Consider the following 18,969-nt stretch of genomic DNA (forward strand, 5'->3'; position numbering starts at 1 on the left):
GAAGCACATTAGCTGTATTCCACTGCAGTATCTGCGACTGTAGCTACATTAGCTATATTCTACTGCAGTACCTGTGACTGAAGCTAAATTAGCTGTATTCCACTTTCGACACCCGTGACTGAAGCTACATTAGCTGTATCCCACTTCGCCACCTGTGACTGAAGCTGCATTTGCTGTATTTTACTTCAGCACCTATGACTGAAGCTACATTAGCTGTATTCTACTGCAGCACCTGTGACTGAAGCTACATTAGCTGTATTCCACTTTCGACACCTGTGACTGAAGATACATTAGCTGTATCCCACTTCGCCACCTGTGACTGAAGCTGCATTTGCTGTATTTTACTTCAGCACCTATGACTGAAGCTACATTAGCTGCATTCTACTGCAGCACCTGTGACTGAAGCTACATTAGCTGTATTCCACTTCAGTACCTGTGACTTTAGCTACATTAGCTGTATTTCACTGCAGTACTTGTGACTGAAGCTACACTAACTGTATTCTACTTCAGTACCGATAACTGAAGCTACATTAGCTGTATTGGACTTTGACACCTGTGACTGAAGCTACATTAGCTGTATTCCACTGCAGTACCTGTGACTGTAACTACTTTAGCTGTATTCTACTGCAGTACCTGTGACTGAAGCTACATTAGCTGTATTTTACTTCAGCACCTATGACTGAAGCTACATTAGCTGGATTCTACTTCAGTACCTGCGACTGAAACTACATTAGCTGTATACCACTGCAGTACATGTGACTGAAGCTACATTAGCTGAATTCCACTTTGACACCTATGACTGAAGCTACATTAGCTGTATTCCTTTGCAGTACCTGTGCCTGAAGGTACATTATCTGAATTGTTCTTTAGTACATGTGACTGATGCTACATTAGCTGTATTCTAGTAAAGTACCTCTGACTGTAGCTACAGTAGCTGTATTCTACTGCAGTATTTGTGACTGAAGCTGCATTAGCTGTATTCCACTTCGACACCTGTGACTGAAGCTACATTAGCTGTCTACTTCAGTACCTCTAACTGAAGCTACATTAGCTGTATTCCACTGCAGTACCTGTGACCGAAGCTACATTAGCTGTATTTTACTTTAGTACATGTGAATGAAGCTACTTTAGCTGTATTCTATTGCAGTATTTGTTACTGAAGCTACATTAGCTGTATTCCGCTTTGATACCTTTAACTGTAGCTAAATTAGCTGTATTCTACTTCAGTACTTTAGCTACATTAGCTGTATTCCACTTTAGGCCCTTTGACTGAAGCTACATTAGCTGTATTCCACTGCAGTACCTGTGACTGTAGCTACATTAGCTGTATTCTACTGCAGTACCTGTACCTGAAGCTACATTAGCTGTATTCTGCTTTAGTACCTATAACTCTAGCTTCATGACCTGTATTACAGTTCAACACCTGTGACTTTAGCTACATTAGCAGTATTTTACTTCAGTACCTCTGACTGAGGCTAAATTAGCTGTATTCCACTTCGACACCTGTGACTTTAGCTACCTTAGCTGTATTTTACTTCAGTACCTGTGACTTAAGCTACATTAGCTGTATTCTACTGCAGTACCTGTGACTGAAGCTACATTAGCTGTATTTTACTTCAGTACCTGTGACTGAAGCACGTTAGCTGTATTCCACTGCAGTATCTGCGACTGTAGCTACATTAGCTGTATTCTACTGCAGTACCTGTGACTGAAGCTAAATTAGCTGTATTCCACTTTCGACACCTGTGACTGAAGCTACATTAGCTGTATCCCACTTTGCCACCTGTGACTGAAGCTACATTTGCTGTATTTTACTTCAGCACCTATGACTGAAGCTACATTAGCTGTATTCTACTTCAGTACCTGTGACTTTAGCTACATTAGCTGTATTTCACTGCAGTACTTGACTGAAGCTACATTAACTGTATTCTACTTCAGTACCTATAACTGAAGCTACATTAGCTGTATTCCACTTTAGGCCTTTTGACTGAGGCTACATTAGCTGTATTCCACTGCAGTACCTGTGACTGAAGCTACATTAGCTGTATTCCACTTTGACACCTGTGACTGAGGCTACATTAGCTGTATTCCACTGCAGTACCAGTGACTGAAGCTACATTAGCTGAATTTCACTTCGACATCTGTGACTGAAGCTACATTAACTGTATTCCACTGCAGTACCTGTGACTGTAACTACTTTAGCTGTATTCTACTGCAGTACCTGTGATTGAAGCTACATTAGCTGTATTTTACTTCAGCACCTATGACTGAAGCTACATTAGCTGGATTCTACTTCAGTACCTGCGACTGAAGCTACGTTAGCTGTATACCACTGCAGTACCTGTGACTGAAGCTACATTAGGTGAATTCCACTTTGACACCTATGACTGAAGCTACATTAGCTGTATTCCTTTGCAGTACCTTTGCCTGAAGGTACATTAGCTGTATTTTTCTTTAGTACATGTGACTGATGCTACATTAGCTGTATTCTACTATAGTACCTCTGACTGTAGCTACATTAGCTGTATTCTACTGCAGTATTTGTGACTGAAGCTGTATTAGCTGTATTCCACTTCGACACCTGTGACTGAAGCTACATTAACTTTAGTCTACTTCAGTACCTCTAACTGAAGCTATATTAGCTGTATTCCACTGCAGTACCTGTGACCGAAGCTACATTAGCTGTATTTTACTTCAGTACCTATGACTGAAGCTACATTAGCTGTATTCCACTGCAGTACCTGTGACTGAAGCTACATTAGCTGTATTCTACTTCAGTACCTGTGACTGAAGCTACATTAGCTGAATTTCACTTCAACACTTGTGACTGAAGCTACATTAGCTGAATTCCACTGCAGTACCTGTGACTGTAGCTACGCTAGCTGTATTCTACTGTAGTACCTGTGACTGAAGCTACATTAGCTCTATTTTACTTCAGCACCTATGACTGAAGCTACATTAGGTGGATTCTACTTCAGTATCTGTGACTGAAGCTACATTAGCTGTATTCCACTGCAGTACCTGTGACTGAAGCTACTTTAGCAATATTCCCCTTCAACAGCTGTGACTGAAGCAACAATAGCTGTTTTCCACTTCGACACCTGTGACTAGCTACATTAGCTGTATTTTACTTCAGTACCTGTGACTGAAGCTACATTAACTGTATTCTACTTTAGTACCTGTCTGAAGCTACATTAGATGTATTCAACTTCAATACCTGTGACTGAAGCTACATTAGCTGTATTCCACTTTAGGCCCTTTGACTGAGGCTACATTAGCTGTATTCCACTGCAGTACCTGTGACTGAAGCTACATTAGCTGTATTCCACTTTGACACCTGTGACTGAGGCTACATTAGCTGTATTCCACTGCAGTACCTGTGACTGAAGCTACATTAGCTGTATTCCACTGCAGTACCTGTGACTGAAGCTACATTAGCTGTATTCCACTTTTGATACCTGTAACTGAATCTACATTAGCTGTATTCCACTGCAGTATCTGTGGCTGTAGCTACATTAGCTGTATTCTACTTAAGTACCTGTGACTGTAGCTACATTAGTTTTATTCTACTGCAGTACCTGTGACTGAAGCTACATTAGCTATATTCCACTTTGACACCTGTGACTGTAGCTACATTAGCTGTATTCTTCTTCAGTACCTGTGACTTTAGCTATATTAGCTGTATTCCACCGCAGTACCTGTGACTGAAGATACATTAGCTGTATTCTAGTTAATTACATATGACCGAAGCTACTTTAGATGTATTTTACTTCAGTACCTGTGACTGAAGCTACATTAGTTGTATTTTACTTCAGTACCTGTAACTGAAACTACATTAGTTGTATTCTACTTCAGTACCTGTGACTGAAGCTACATTAGCTGTATTCTACTTCAGTAGCTGTGACTGTAGCTACATTAGCTGTATTCTACTTCAGTACTTGTGACTGTAGCTACATTAGCTGTATTTTACTTCAGCACCTATGACTGAAGCTACATTAGCTGTATTCTACTTCAGTAGCTGTGACTGTAGCTACATTAGCTGTATTCTACTTCAGTACCTGTGACTGTAGCTACATTAGATGTATTACACCTCGACACCTGTGTCTGTAGTGACATTAGCTGTATTCTTCTTCAGTACCTGTGACTGAAGCTACATTAGCTGTATTCCACTTCGACACCTGTGACTGAAGCTACATTAGCTGTATTCCACTGCAGTACCTGTGACTGAAGCTACATTAGCTGTATTCCACTTCAGTACCTGTGACTGAAGCTACATTAGCTGTATTCCACTGAAGTACTTGTGACTGTAGCTTCATTAGCTGTATTCTACTTCAGTACCTGTGACTGAAGCTATATTAGCTGTATTCCACTGCAGTACCTATGACTGTAGCTACATTAGCTGTATTATACTTCAGTACCTGTAACTGAAGCTACATTAGCTGTATTCCTCTTTGACACTTGTAACTGAAGCTAAATTAGCTGTATTCCACTTCAGTGCCTGTGATTGAAGCTACATTAGCTGTATTGTACTGCAGTACCTGTGACTGAAGCTACATTAACTGCATTTTATTTCAGTACCTGTGACTGTAGCTTCATTAGCTGTATTCTACTGCAGTACCTGTGACTGAAGCTACATTAGCTGTATTCCACTTCGACACCCGTGACAGAAGCTACATTAGTTGTATTCCACTATGACACCTGTGACTGAAGCTACATTAGCTGTATTCTACTTCAGTACATGTGACTGTAACTGCAGTACCTGTGACTGAAGCTACATTAGCTATATTCCACTTCGACACCCGTGACAGAAGTTACATTAGTTGTATTCCACTACGACACCTGTGACTGAAGCTACATTAGCTGTATTCTACTTCAGTACATGTGACTGTAACTACATTAGCTGTATTCCACTGCAGTACCTGTGACTGAAGCTACATTAGCTGTATTTTACTTCATTACCTGTGACTGAAGTTACATTAACTCTATTTTACTTCAGTACCTATGACTGAAGCTACATTAGCTGTATTCTACATTAGTACCTGAGACCAAAGCTACATTAGCTGTATTTTACTTCAGTACCTATGACTGAAGCTACATTAGTTGTATTCTACTGCAGTACCTGTGACTGAAGCTACATTAGCTGTATTGTACTTCAGTACCTGTGACTGAAGCTACATTAGCTGTATTCCACTTCGACACCTGTGACTGTAGCTACATTAGCTGTATTCCACTTCATTACCTGTGACTGAAGCTACATTGGCTGTATTCTACTGCAGTACCTGTGACTGAAGCTACATTAACTGCATTTTACTTCAGTACCTGTGACTGAAGCTACATTAGCTGTATTCTACTGCAGTTCCTGTGACTGAAGCTACACTAGCTGTATTTTACTTCAGTACCTGTGAATGAAGCTACATTAGCTGTATTCCACTGCCGTACCTGGAATTGAAGCTATATTGGCTGTATTGTACTTCAGTACCTGTGACTGAAGCTCCATTAGCTGTATTCTACTTTGACACCTGTGACTGTAGCTGTATTAGGTGTATTCCACTGCAGTACCTCTGACTGCAGCTACATTAGCCGTATTTTACTTCAGTACCTGTGACTGCAGCTAGTTATGCCACGGTGGTATGGCAATAGCATTGTTACCTCACAGCTAGAGGTTCTCCCATTCAATTCTCTGCTGGGCTTGGAAGTGCCTTCTGTATGGAGTCTGCATGTCCTCCCCGTGGTTGGGTAGCACTCAAAAGACATGTGTGCATAAATGGGCATGCCTTCATTGAAGGTTGGGCGTCGAGCTAGCACCTCGGCATTTCATAAAAATCTACTGCCAATCATTAGCGGACCAGAGTTCCACTGTGGCAACCCCTTACCGGGAAAAGCCGAAAGACAAACAACAACAACCTGTGACTGTAGCTACATCAGCTGTATTCTTCTTCAGTACCTGTGACTGAAGCTACATTAGATGTATTCCACTTCAACGCCTGAGTGTAGCTACATTAGGTGTATTCCACTGCAGTCCCTGTGACTGAAGCTATATTACCTGTATTCTACTTAAGTACCTGTGACTAGCTATATTAGTTTTATTCTACAGCAGTACCTGTGACTGAAGCTACATTAGCTATATTCCACTTCGACACCTGTGACTGTAGCTACATTAGCTGTATTCTTCTTCAGTACCTGTGACTTTAGCTATATTAGCTGTATTCCACTGCAGTACCTGTGACTGAAGCAACATTAGCTGTATTCTACTTAAGTACATTTGACCAAAGCTACTTTAGCTGTATTTTACTTCAGTACCTGTGACTGAAGCTACATTAGTTGTATTTTACTTCAGTACCGGTAACTGAAACTACATTAGTTGTATTCTACTTCAGTACCTGTGACTGAAGCTACATTAACTGTATTCTACTTCAGTAGCTGTGACTGTAGCTACATTAGCTGTATTCTACTTCAGTACTTGTGACTGTAGCTACATTAGCTGTATTTTACTTCAGCACCTATGACTGAAGCTACATTAGCTGTATTCTACATCAGTACCTGTGACTGAAGCTACATTAGCTGCATTCCACTGCAGTACCTGTGACTCTAGCTACATTAGCTGTATTCTACTGAAGTACCTGTGACAGAAGCTACATTAGCTGTATTTTACTTAAGCACCCATGACTGAAGCTATATTAGCTGGATTCTACTTCAGTACCTGTGACTGTAGCTACATTAGATGTATTACACTTCGACACCTGTGTCTGTACTGACATTAGCTGTATTCTTCTTCAGTACCTGTGACTGAAGCTATATTAGCTGTATTCCACTTCGACACCTGTGACTGAAGCTACATTAGCTATATTCCACTGCAGTACCTGTGACCATAGCCGGCCTTAGGCATAGGCCAACTAGGCGGCCACCTAGGGTGCCACTCTAGCAGGAGCACTTTTCCAGTATTTATTTGGTGTAGGTAGACCAGGATGGGGGCACCAGGTGGTGTGAGGGGGGCACCATGGAGCCCTTTTGCCTAGGGAACCAGTTGACCTAAGGCCGCTCCTGCCTGTGACTGAAGCTACATTAGCTGTAATCCACTTCAGTACCTGTAACTGAAGCTACATTAGCTTTATTCCACTGAAGTACTTGTGACTGTAGCTAGATTAGCTGTATTCTACTTCAGTACCTGTGACTGAAGCTACATTAGCTGTATTCTACTGCAGTACCTATGACTGTAGCTACAGTAGCTGTATTATACTTCAGTACCTGTAACTGAAGCTACATTAGCTGTATTCCTCTTTGACACTTGTAACTGAAGCTAAATTAGCTGTATTCCACTTCAGTGCCTGTGATTGAAGCTACATTAGCTGTATTGTACTGCAGTACCTGTGACTGAAGCTACATTAGATGTATTCCACTTCGACACCTGAGTGTAGCTACATTAGGTGTATTCCATTGCAGTACCTGTGACTGAAGCTACATTAGCTGTATTCTACTTAAGTACCTGTGACTGTAGCTACATTAGTTTTATTCTACTGCAGTACCTGTGACTGAAGCTACAATAGCTATATTCCACTTCGACACCTGTGACTGTAGCTACATTAGCTGTATTCTTCTTCAGTACCTGTGACGTTAGCTATATTAGCTGTATTCCACTGCAGTACCTGTGACTGTAGCTTCATTAGCTGTATTCTACTACAGTACCTGTGACTGAAGCTACATTAGCTGTATTCCACTTCGACAGCCGTGACAGAAGCTACATTAGCTGTATTCTACTTCAGTACATGTGACTGTAACTACATTAGCTGTATTCCACTGCAGTACCTGTGACTGAAGCTACATTAGCTGTATTCCACTTCGACACCTGTGACAGAAGTTACATTAGTTGTATTCCACTACGACACCTGTGACTGAAGCTACATTAGCTGTATTCTACTTCAGTACCTGTGACTGTAACTACATTAGCTGTATTCCACTGCAGTACCTGTGACTGAAGCTACATTAGCTGTATTCCAATTCGACACCCGTGACAGAAGTTACATTAGTTGTATTCCACTACGACACCTGTGACTGAAGCTACATTAGCTGTATTCTACTTCAGTACCTGTGACTGTAACTACATTAGCTGTATTCCACTGCAGTACCTGTGACTGAAGCTACATTAGCTGTATTTTACTTCATTACCTGTGACTGAAGCTACATTAACTCTATTTTACTTCATTACCTATGACTGAAGCTACATTAGGTGTATTCTACTTTAGTACCTGAGACCAAAGCTACATTAGCTGTATTTTACTTCAGTACCTATGACTGAAGCTACATTAGTTGTATTCTACTGCAGTACCTGTGACTGAAGCTACATTAACTGCATTTTGCTTCAGTACCTGTGACTGAAGCTACATTAGCTGTATTCTACTGCAGTACCTGTGACTGAAGCTACACTAGCTGTATTTTACTTCAGTACCTGTGAATGAAGCTACATTAGCTGTATTCCACTGTCGTACCTGGAATTGAAGCTATATTGGCTGTATTGTGCTTCAGTACCTGTGACTGAAGCTCCATTAGCTGTATTCCACTTCGACACCTGTGACTGTAGCTGTATTAGCTGTATTCCACTGCAGTACCTGTGACTGCAGCTACATTAGCCGTATTTTACTTCAGTACCTGTGACTGTAGCTAGTTATGCCACGGTGGTATGGCAATAGCATTGTTACCTCACAGCAAGAGGTTCTCCCATTTGATTCACTGCTGGGCTTGGGAGTGCCTCCTGTATGGAGTCTGCATGTCCTCCCCATGGTTGGGTAGCACTCGAAAGACATGCGTGCATAAATGGGCATGCCTTCATTGAAGGTTGGGCGTCAAGCTAGCACCTCGGTGTTTCATAAAAATCTACTGCCAATCATTAGCGGACCGGAGTTCCGCTGTGGCAACCCCTTACCGGGAAAAGCCAAAAGACAAACAACAACAACCTGTGACTGTAGCTACATTAGCTGTATTCTACTTCAGTACCTGTGACTGAAGCTACATTAGATGTATTCCACTTCGATGCCTGAGTGTAGCTACATTAGGTGTATTCCACTGCAGTACCTGTGACTGAAGCTACATTAGCTGTATTCTATTTAAGTACCTGTGACTGTAGCTACATTAGTTTTATTCTACTGCAGTACCTGTGACTGAAGCTACATTAGCTATATTCCACTTCGACACCTGTGACTGTAGCTACATTAGCTGTATTCTTCTTCAGTACCTGTGACGTTAGCTATATTAGCTGTATTCCACTGCAGTACCTGTGACTGAAGCTACATTAGCTGTATTCTACTTAAGTACATATGACCGAAGCTACTTTAGCTGTATTTTACTTCAGTACCTGTGACTGAAGCTACATTAGTTGTATTTTACTTCAGTACCTGAAACTGAAACTACATTAGTTGTATTCTACTTCAGTACCTGTGACTGAAGCTACATTAGCTATATTTTACTTCAGCACCTATGACTGAAGCTACATTAGCTGTATTCTACTTCAGTACCTGTGACTGAAGCTACATTAGCTGTTTTCCACTACAGTACCTGTGACCGAAGCTACATTAGCTGTATTTTACTTCAGTACTTATGATTGAAGCTGCATTAGTTGTATTCCACTGCAGTACCTGTGACTGAAGCTACAATAGCTGTATTCCACATCAACACCTGTGAGTGAAGCTGCATTAGCTGTATTCTACATCAGTACCTGTGACTGTAGCTACATTAGTTGTATTCCACTGCGGTACCTGTGACCGAAGCTACATTAGCTGTATTCCACTTCGACACCTGTGACTGTCGCTACATTAGCTGTATTCTACTTCAGTACCTTTGACCCAAGCTACATTAGCTGTATTCCACTTCGACACCAGTAACTGAAGCTACATTAGCTGTATTCTACTTCAGTACTTATGACTGAAGCCACATTAGCTATATTCCACTTTAATCCCTTTGACTGAAGCTACATTGGCTGTATTCTACTGCAGTACCTGTGACTGTAGCTACTTTAGCTGTATTCTACATCAGTACTTTTGGCCGTAGCTGCATTAGCTGTATTCTACTTCAGTACCTATGACTGAAGCTACATTAGCTGTATTCTACTTCAGTACCTGTGACTAAAGCTACATTAGCTGTATTGCACTGCAGTACCTATGACTGAAGCTACATTAGCTATATTCCGCTGCAGTACCTGTGACTGAAGCTGAATTAGCTGTATTCTACTGCTGTACCTGTAACTGAAGCTTCATTATCTGTTTTCCACTTTGACACCTATGACTGAAGCTGCATTAACTGTATTCTATGTCAGTACCTGTGACTGAAGCTACATTAGCTGTATTCTACTTTGATACCTGTGACTGAAGCTACATTAGTTGTATTCCACTGCAGTACCTGTGACTGAAGCTACATTAGCTGTATTCTGCTTCAGTACCTGTGACTGAAGCTACATTAGCTGTATTTTACTTCAGTACCTGTGACTGAAGCACATTAGCTCTATTCCACTGCAGTACCTGTGACTGCAGCTACATTAGCTATATTCTACTTCAGTACCTGTGACTGAAGCTACATTAGCTGTATTCTACTTCAACACCTGTGACTGTAGCTACATGAGCTGTATTCCACTGCAGTACCTGTTACTGTAGTTACATTAGTTGTATTCCACTGCAGTACCTGTGACTACATTTGTTATATTCAACTGCAGTATTTGTGACTGAAGATTCATTTGCTGTATTTTACTTCAGTACCTGTGACTGAAGCTACATTAGCTGTATTCCACTTTGACACCTGTGAATGAAGCAACATTAGTTTTATTCCACTGCAGTACCTGTGACAGAAGCTACATTAGCTGTATTCCACTGCAGTACCTGTGCCTGAAGATTCATTTGCTGTATTTTACTTCAGTACCTGTAACTGTAGCTACATTAGCTGTATTTTACTTCAGTACCTGTGATTGAAGCTACATTAGCTGTATTCTACTTCAGTACTTATGACTGAAGCTACATTAGCTGTATTCCACTGCAGTACCTGTGACTGAAGCTACATTAGCTGTATTCCACTTCGACACCTGTGACTCAACCTACATTAGCTGTATTCTACTTCGACACCTGACTGTAGCTGCATTAGCTGTATTCCACTGCAGTACCTGTGCCTGAAGCTACATTAGCTGTATTCTACTGCAGTACCTTTGACTGAAGCTACATTAGCTGTATTCCACTGCAGAACCTGTGACTGAAGCTACATTAGCTGTATTCTACTGCAGTACCTTTGACTGAAGCTACATTAGCTGTATTCCACTTCGACACCTGTGACTGAAGCTACATAAGCTGATTTCCACTTCGACACATGTGTCTAAAGCTGCATTAGCTGCATTCTACTTCAGTATCTGTGACTATAGCTACATAAGCTGTTTTCCACTTCGACACCTGTGACTGATGCTACATTTGTTGTATTCTACTGCAGTACCTATGACTGAAGCTACATTAGCTGTATTCAATCTCGACACTTGTGACTAAATCTGCATAAGCTGTTTTCCACTTCGACACCATTGACTGAAGCTAAATTAGTTGCATTCTACTGCAGTACCTGTGACTGAAGCTACATTAGCTGTATTCTACTTCACTAACTATGACAAGCTACATTAGCTGTATTCCACTGCAGTACCTGTGACTGAAGCTACATTAGCTGTATTTTACTTCACTACTTGTGACAAGCTACATTAGCTGTATTCCACTGCAGTACCTGTGACTGTAGCTACATTAGCTGTATTCTACTTCAGTACTTGTCAATGTAGCTGCATTAGTTTTATTCCACTGCAGTACCTGTGACTGAAGCTACATTAGCTGTATTTTACTTCACTACCTGTGACAAGCTACATTAGCTGTATTCCACTGCAGTACCTGTGACTGAAGCTACATTAGCTGTATCCCACTGCACTACCTGTAACTGACACTACATTAGCTGTATTCCACTACAGTACCTGTAACTGTAGCTACATTAGCTGTATTTTACTTCAGTACCTGTGATTGAAGCTACATAAGCTGTATTCTACTTCAGTACCTGTAACTGTAGGTACATTAGCTGTATTCTACTGCAGTAGCTCTGACTGTAGCTACATTAGCTTTATTCTACTGCAGTACCTGTAACTGAAGCTGCATTAGCTGTATTCTACTTCTATACCTGTGACTGTAGCTACATAAGCTGTATTCTACTCCAGTACCTGTGACTGAAGCTACATTAACTGTATTTTACTTCAGTACCTGTGACTGAAGCTACATTATCTGCATTCCACTTTGACACCTGCGACTGTAGCTAAATTAGCTGTATTCCACTTCGACACCTGTGACTGAAGCTACAGTAGCTATATTCCATTGCAGTACCTGTGACTGAAGCTACATTTACTGTATTCTACTTCAGTAGCTGTGACTGAAGCTACGTTAGCTTTATTTACTTCAGTACCTGTAGCTACATTAGCTGTATTCCACTCTGTCACCTGTGACTGAAGCTACATTAGCTATATTTCACTTCATTGCCTGTGACTGAAGCTACATTAGCTGTATTCCACTGGAGTACCTGTGACTGAAGCTACATTAGCTGTATTCCACTGCAGTACCTGTGACTGAAGCTACATTAGCTGTATTCCACTGCAGTACATGTGACTGAAGCTACATTAGCTGTATTCTACTTCGACACCTGTGACTGAAAGTACATTAGCTGTATTCCACTTAATTGCCTGTGACTGAAGCTACATTAGCTGTATTCCACTGCAGTACCTGTGACTGAAGCTACATTAGCTGTATTCTGCTGCAGTACCTGTGACTGAAGCTACATTAGCTGTATTTGACTGCAGTACTTGTGACTGAAGGTACATTATCTGTATTTTACTTCAGTACCTGTGAGTGAAGTTACATTAGCTGTATTCCACTACAGTACCTGTGACTGAAGCTACAATAGATGTATTCCACTGCAGTACCGGTAACTGAAGCTACATTAGCTGTATTTTACATCAGTACCTGTGACTGAAGCTACATTAGCTGTATTTTACATCAGTACCTGTGACTGAAGCTACATTAGCTGTATTCCACTTCAACACCTGTGACTGAAGCTACATTAGTTGTATTCCACTGCAGTATCTGTAAAGTACAGTTGTGTACACTTACCTTAAATGTAGATGTTCGAGTGTGTTCAGTGTTGCAGTCAATACATTAGGGTAATCTGCTGGCAGGTTGCCCTCAGTCAGCCTGAATATCAAAGTCTTGGGTCCTGCGTTAGTTGCGGTCTCCTCTTCCATGATGTCAGGTCGTCAGGGGTATAAAACATGCAGCCGACACCATTTTATTCAGTTTTTCATGTCCCAGATGTCAGGTGCCCCTCAAATGAGGAGCAAAATATATATAATATATATATATATATATATATATATATATATATATATATATAAACAGCAATATATATGTAAATGCACTTTTAGCAACATAAACTTTACCTTCATCTAAAAGCAAATACACCACAAAGGCTTTAGAATATAGTAAAGGAAGAGAATTTCTAGAAAGAAGGGGGGTGACGGGTGGGTAACCCGGACTGTGACAGTGTATACACTCCAACATCTACATTTATGGTAAGTGTACACAACTGTACTATGTTCTTCGTGTTTCACTGTTGCAGTCATTACATTTGGGCAAAATCCCAAAGCTATGGATGTGAGGATGGAACTAAATAGCATTAGGAGCGGCTACAAGGCCCTGCAGAACTGCAGTGGCAAAGCCTTCCCTGGACTTAAAGAAGAGAGCCAAATGATAATGCTTTGTAAAAGTTTGAACAGAGCTCCAAGTAGCAGCTTCTAGAATGTCTTTTGTTGGAACTCCTCTGAGAAAGGCTGCTGAGGTAGAGGCAGCCCTGATGGAATGTGACCTGATTCCCTTGGGCACTGGTTTACCATGATGCAAGTAGCAGAAACGAATGCAGTGGCTTATCCACTTAGAAATAGTCTACTTTGGTATAGCCTTCCCCTCTGATCCTGCAGCAATTGCCACCAGTAGTTGCTCAGACTTTCTTAGAGATTCGGTCCTGTTTAAGTAGAATCTTAGTTGTCTGTGTATGTCCAGTGAATGCAGAATCCACTCCCCCTTGTTTTGCAGATTTTGGTAAAATGTTGGCAGGTGAATAGTTTGGTTAAGAGCCACACTGGATACCACCTTAGGCATAAAGGAAGGATTGGTCCTGAGGGACACCCTGTCCGGGTAAAATGTAATAAAAGGCTCCACAGCCATGAGGGCCTTTAGTTCTGAAACCCTTCTTGCTGAAGTGATTGCCAAAAGGAAAGCTGTTTTCCAAGATAAAACTTTATATTCGCAGTAGCTGCTGGTTCAAAAGAAGGCAGGGTGAGTTTTTCCAGTATAAAATTGAGGTCTCATGCAGGAGTTGGTGATTTTCTGGGAGGCCTTAAATTTCTGGCCCCTCTAAGATACTGTTTTAGCAGTGGATGAGAAAAAATGGGAGGCCCCGTGTTGTAATGAGCCGAGATGGCAGAGGCATGGATTTTTATTGAAGAAAAAGATAGGCCCTTGTCAAGCATCTCAGTCAAGTATTGTAAAATCTGAGGAATATTTGGTTTTGCAGTGTCCGTTCCATGTGCTTGGTTCCAAGCACAGAACCTCTTCCATTTTTCAGCATAAGATTTTTTAGTACTAGACCTTCTGGCTTCCAAAATGATATCCATCACAGATTTACTGAGAGGTGTTGTTTGAATAATTACATGATCAGCCATGCTGCCAGGTTCAGAGTTTGGAGATGAGTGTGCAGAATTTCATTGCTTTGCTGAGACAGTAGATGAGTAGATGAGGTATCTGAGGCAAGTACCAAGGAAGGAGTTGAGACATATTCCTTAGAATTGGGTCCCAGTGCTGTCAAGGCCAGTCCGGTGCAATTAGGTTCATTTCTGGTTTTTCCTGTCTGAACTTTAGTAAGACCTTGGGGGGGAGAAGAGGCAGAGGAGGAAAGGCGTAGACTGATAGGTTTTCCCAACTGAAGGATAGGGCATCCACTTTCCATGCTTGTCTGTAATAAGTCCTTGTGCAGAATTTGTCCAGTTGATAATTTTGGGGTGAGGCAAATAGATCTATGTCTGGGCTCTCCCATTTCTGTGTTAACATGCTGAAGACTTGTGGATCCAGTTTCCACTCATGAGGGTCCATAATATTTCTGCGTAGGTCATCTGCCAGAGTATTTTGTTTTCCTGGCAGGAATTGTGCTTGAAGATGTACTTGGTAAGTCAAGGCTGTGTCCCACAATGCCATGGCTAGTCTGCAAAGGGGGAGGAATGTGTACCCCCCTGCTTGTTTATGTACCACATAACCGTGGTGGTGTCCGTTTTTATCATTAGTTGTCCTGGATGAAGTAAGTCCTTGAAGGCTGTCAGGGCATTCTGAACAGCTAGCATCTCTTTCTGGTTGATATGCAGATGCATTTGTTTTGGGTTCCATATATCCTGAATGCATTTTCCCGCCAGGTGGGCCCCCCCAAGCATAGTCTGATGCATCTGTAGTTAGGGTTTGGGTAGCAGAGGGTAGAGTGAAAGACCGTCCTTTGTTTTGGTGACATGTCTCTGCCCACCAAAGAAACTCCTGTTGAAGGCAGGGAATGAGAGGAATCATTGTTTCCAGACTGTGACAATGCTGACTCCATAAACTTTTTAGATACTATTGAAGTTTCCTCATATGCAATCCTGCATATGGAATTAGTAGAATGCAGGATGCCATGAACCCCAAAGTCTGCAGAATTTGTCTTGCAGATAACTGGGTTTTTGTTGCCATCTGTTTGAAGTATATAGTCAGTTGCCTTTGTCTGGCATAAGGTAAGCCATCTGGGCAGTTGTATTCAAGCTTGCACCCAGGAATGTAATTTTTTTGAGAGGGTACCAGTTGTGATTTCTTTTCATTTATTGTGTATCCTAGGCATGTTAAAAGCCTTTTTACAAACGCCAGATGTTGAAGAAGAATGTCCTTGTTTTCTGCTTGAATGAGACAGTTGTCCAAGTAAGGATAGATTTGTATGCTGCTTTGTCTGCAAAATGCATTTACTGGTGCCAGGCACTTTGTAAAGACCCTGGGCGCAGTAGATAAGCCAAAGGGCAGTGCAAGAATTGGTAATGCATAAAACCTGCCTTGAAGTGGAGGTATCTTCTGCATGATTCCCTTATTGGGATATGCAGGTATGCCTCTTTTAAGTCGAGTCACTAACCAAGTGTTCTTGCCCAGCATGGGCAGTAGCTGTTGTAAAGTCAGCATTTTGAATTTTGGAATGTCCAAGAACGTGTTCAAAATCGATAAGTCCAGTATTGGACACCAGGCATTGTCTTTTCTGGGTACCAGGAACAGTCCTGAATAAAAACCTTGTCCTTTTTCCTGTTCTGGTACTGGTTGAATAGCCCCCATATCCATGAGGGACATAACTTGTTTCTGAGCCTCTGCCCACTGATTTTGTGGCAGATCTGGCCAACCGTTTGAAAGTGGCAAAGTATGGAAATGAAATCTGTACCCCAGGATACTATGTTTAATACCCACTTGTCCTGGGTAATTAACTGCCAATTTTGAGCATGAAGTGCAACCCCCCCCCCCCAAGGGGGCTGCCAAAAGATAAGTGCTTGGTGATGGTAGAGGGAAGTCATTGAGACTACTTACTGGAGGGTTGTGCTTTGATTCCTCCAGATTTGGAGGTAGAGGCACCCCATTGCTTTGACCTGTAAGAACCCTGTGATTGGTATCTAGAGCCTTTTGAGTACCTGGATTTGCCTTGTGAGGCTCTGTTGAACAAAGGAAAGGACCAGTTTGTAGTAGGCCAGTGCCTACTGAATCTGTGTGGCTGCACTGGTAAGAAATCTTTTACAGTTTGCATAGATTTAGGTTTGTCTTCCATTTTCTTTAAAACCTCTTCTGCCTTATTACCAAACAGAGTATCATGCTGTAAAGGTGCATCCAACAATTTAGCTTTAACATGATCAGGCAGATTTTGCTCCTTGAGCGAGGCATGCCTTGTAATCACAGATCCAGTAACTGCGGCCCTGCAAGAGGCCTCCAAGGAATCAAAACCACATTGCAAAGTATGCTTTCCAACCTGTTCTGCTGCATGCAATAATTCCTGTAATTCTTTATTTTCCACACAATCAGAAATCAACATTTTTCTGTTTCAATAAGCCCATAACATGCTGTTGATATTTAAGCATATGAAACTGACAGTTTAAGGCCCTAATTGCCAAGGTTGCAGACGTATAAACCGTCTCTCCCCATCTATCCAGCGCCCTGGAATCTCTATCACAGGGGGTAGGGTTTCTGACTGTGGAGGCCTTTACACCTTTGGGACCCTGTGAGATAGTTTCAGGATCAGCAGCAGGATTTTTGAATACAAATTTGTGGGAGTCAGTAACCCTGTAATGTCTGTCTGGCTTACTAGGAGCCGGAGGTAGGGAATCAGGAGCCATGCTTGATTCCGAAAACACATAATCAACAATGTCTAATACAGGAGGTATAGCAAATGCCTATGCTGAGGAAGAAGGAGGAAATCCCTAAGCCTCTTTTTTGATTCAGAGAAATCCTGACTCTCCCAATGAAAATGTTCCCTTAAAGTATGCAAGGTTTCTCCAAAAGAATACTCCTCAGGAGGAGATGCAGATGAGATGGATTCTTCTGCATCTGAATCCTCATAGGGTGGTATAGTAAATTCCTGATCAGAAGAGGAATCAGAAGAAATAGAAACCTGATCTGAAGATTCATAATTAGTGTCTTGCCTAGGCCTCTTACTGGGGGGGGGGCACCTGATCAAGGTAATTAAGTCCTCAGCCATTTTGATCATCTGTTTTTTAGGCATAGGGGCCTGAGCACATGGCTCATGCATCAGTTTCTTAGACATAGAAGTTGTTTTTATTTTGTTTTTGAAGCTGGCATCGGTTTTATATAGAAATGTTGGGGCCTGAAAACACTCTCCGAAGCCAGTGCCTGCTCAGCGGCTCTGGACCCATCCGAGGGAGTGACATCCACGGGTTCAATACTCTGAGAATCCCGTGGCATACAGGACACCACATGGGTCTCGGTAGAGGCCTGCGACTCAAAAGTAGCGTGTATCAGGGGCTGCAAAAGCACCTCACGGAGTACCGGCAAACCAACGACTGGCTTAGGCGAAGCTTTGTCATCGGATTTGGACCTGGATGGTCTGTCTGTCTTTTTCTTTGCATTTTTTTGTGAACTTTGGTAGTCTGATTGCTATCCGATGACGTTTCATGGTAATTAAATCTGGATCCAAAATATTTTGAAGCAAAAATATACCAACGCTTAATAGTGCGTTAGTTAAATCTAGCACAAAACCGACAGCAAGGCACGTTACGATCTGGGCCTAGGCAAGGAATACAGTACAAATGAAAATCCTTATGAGGTATTTGCTTGCCACAAGTAATGTAATTATTAACTTCTACTGACATTGGTAAGGAGCAAGAAAAAGTTTCTACAACAGGGTACTTAGTTTTAATTGAAGACTTCAGTTCTGAAACTCGAATGCGAAAATTTCAGGAGTCGGCCGACCAGCACTTGCGAACTGCTTCTGCTTCGGGCACCGTGTGGCAAGAAAGACTGAATAAAATGGTGTCAGCTGCATGTTTTATACCCCTGATGACCTGACATCATGGAAGAGGAGAGAGCACCCAACACAGGACCCAAAACTTTGATAGTCAGGCCGACTGAGGGAAACCTGCCAGCAGATTACCCTAATGTAATGACTGCAACAGTGAAACACGAAAAACATCTGAAGCTACATTAGCTGTATTTTACTTCGGTACCAGTGACTGTAGCTACTTTAGCTGTATTCTACTTCAGTACCTGTGACTGAAGGTACATTAGTTGTATTCTACTGCAGTTCCTGTGATTGAAGCTACATTAGCTGTATTCTACTTCAACACCGTTGATTGAAGCTACATTAGCTGTATTCCACTTC

Source organism: Protopterus annectens, chromosome 13.part0 (assembly GCF_019279795.1).
Source record: "Protopterus annectens isolate FY-2018-M chromosome 13.part0, PAN1.0, whole genome shotgun sequence".
NCBI lineage: Eukaryota > Metazoa > Chordata > Ceratodontiformes > Protopteridae > Protopterus > Protopterus annectens.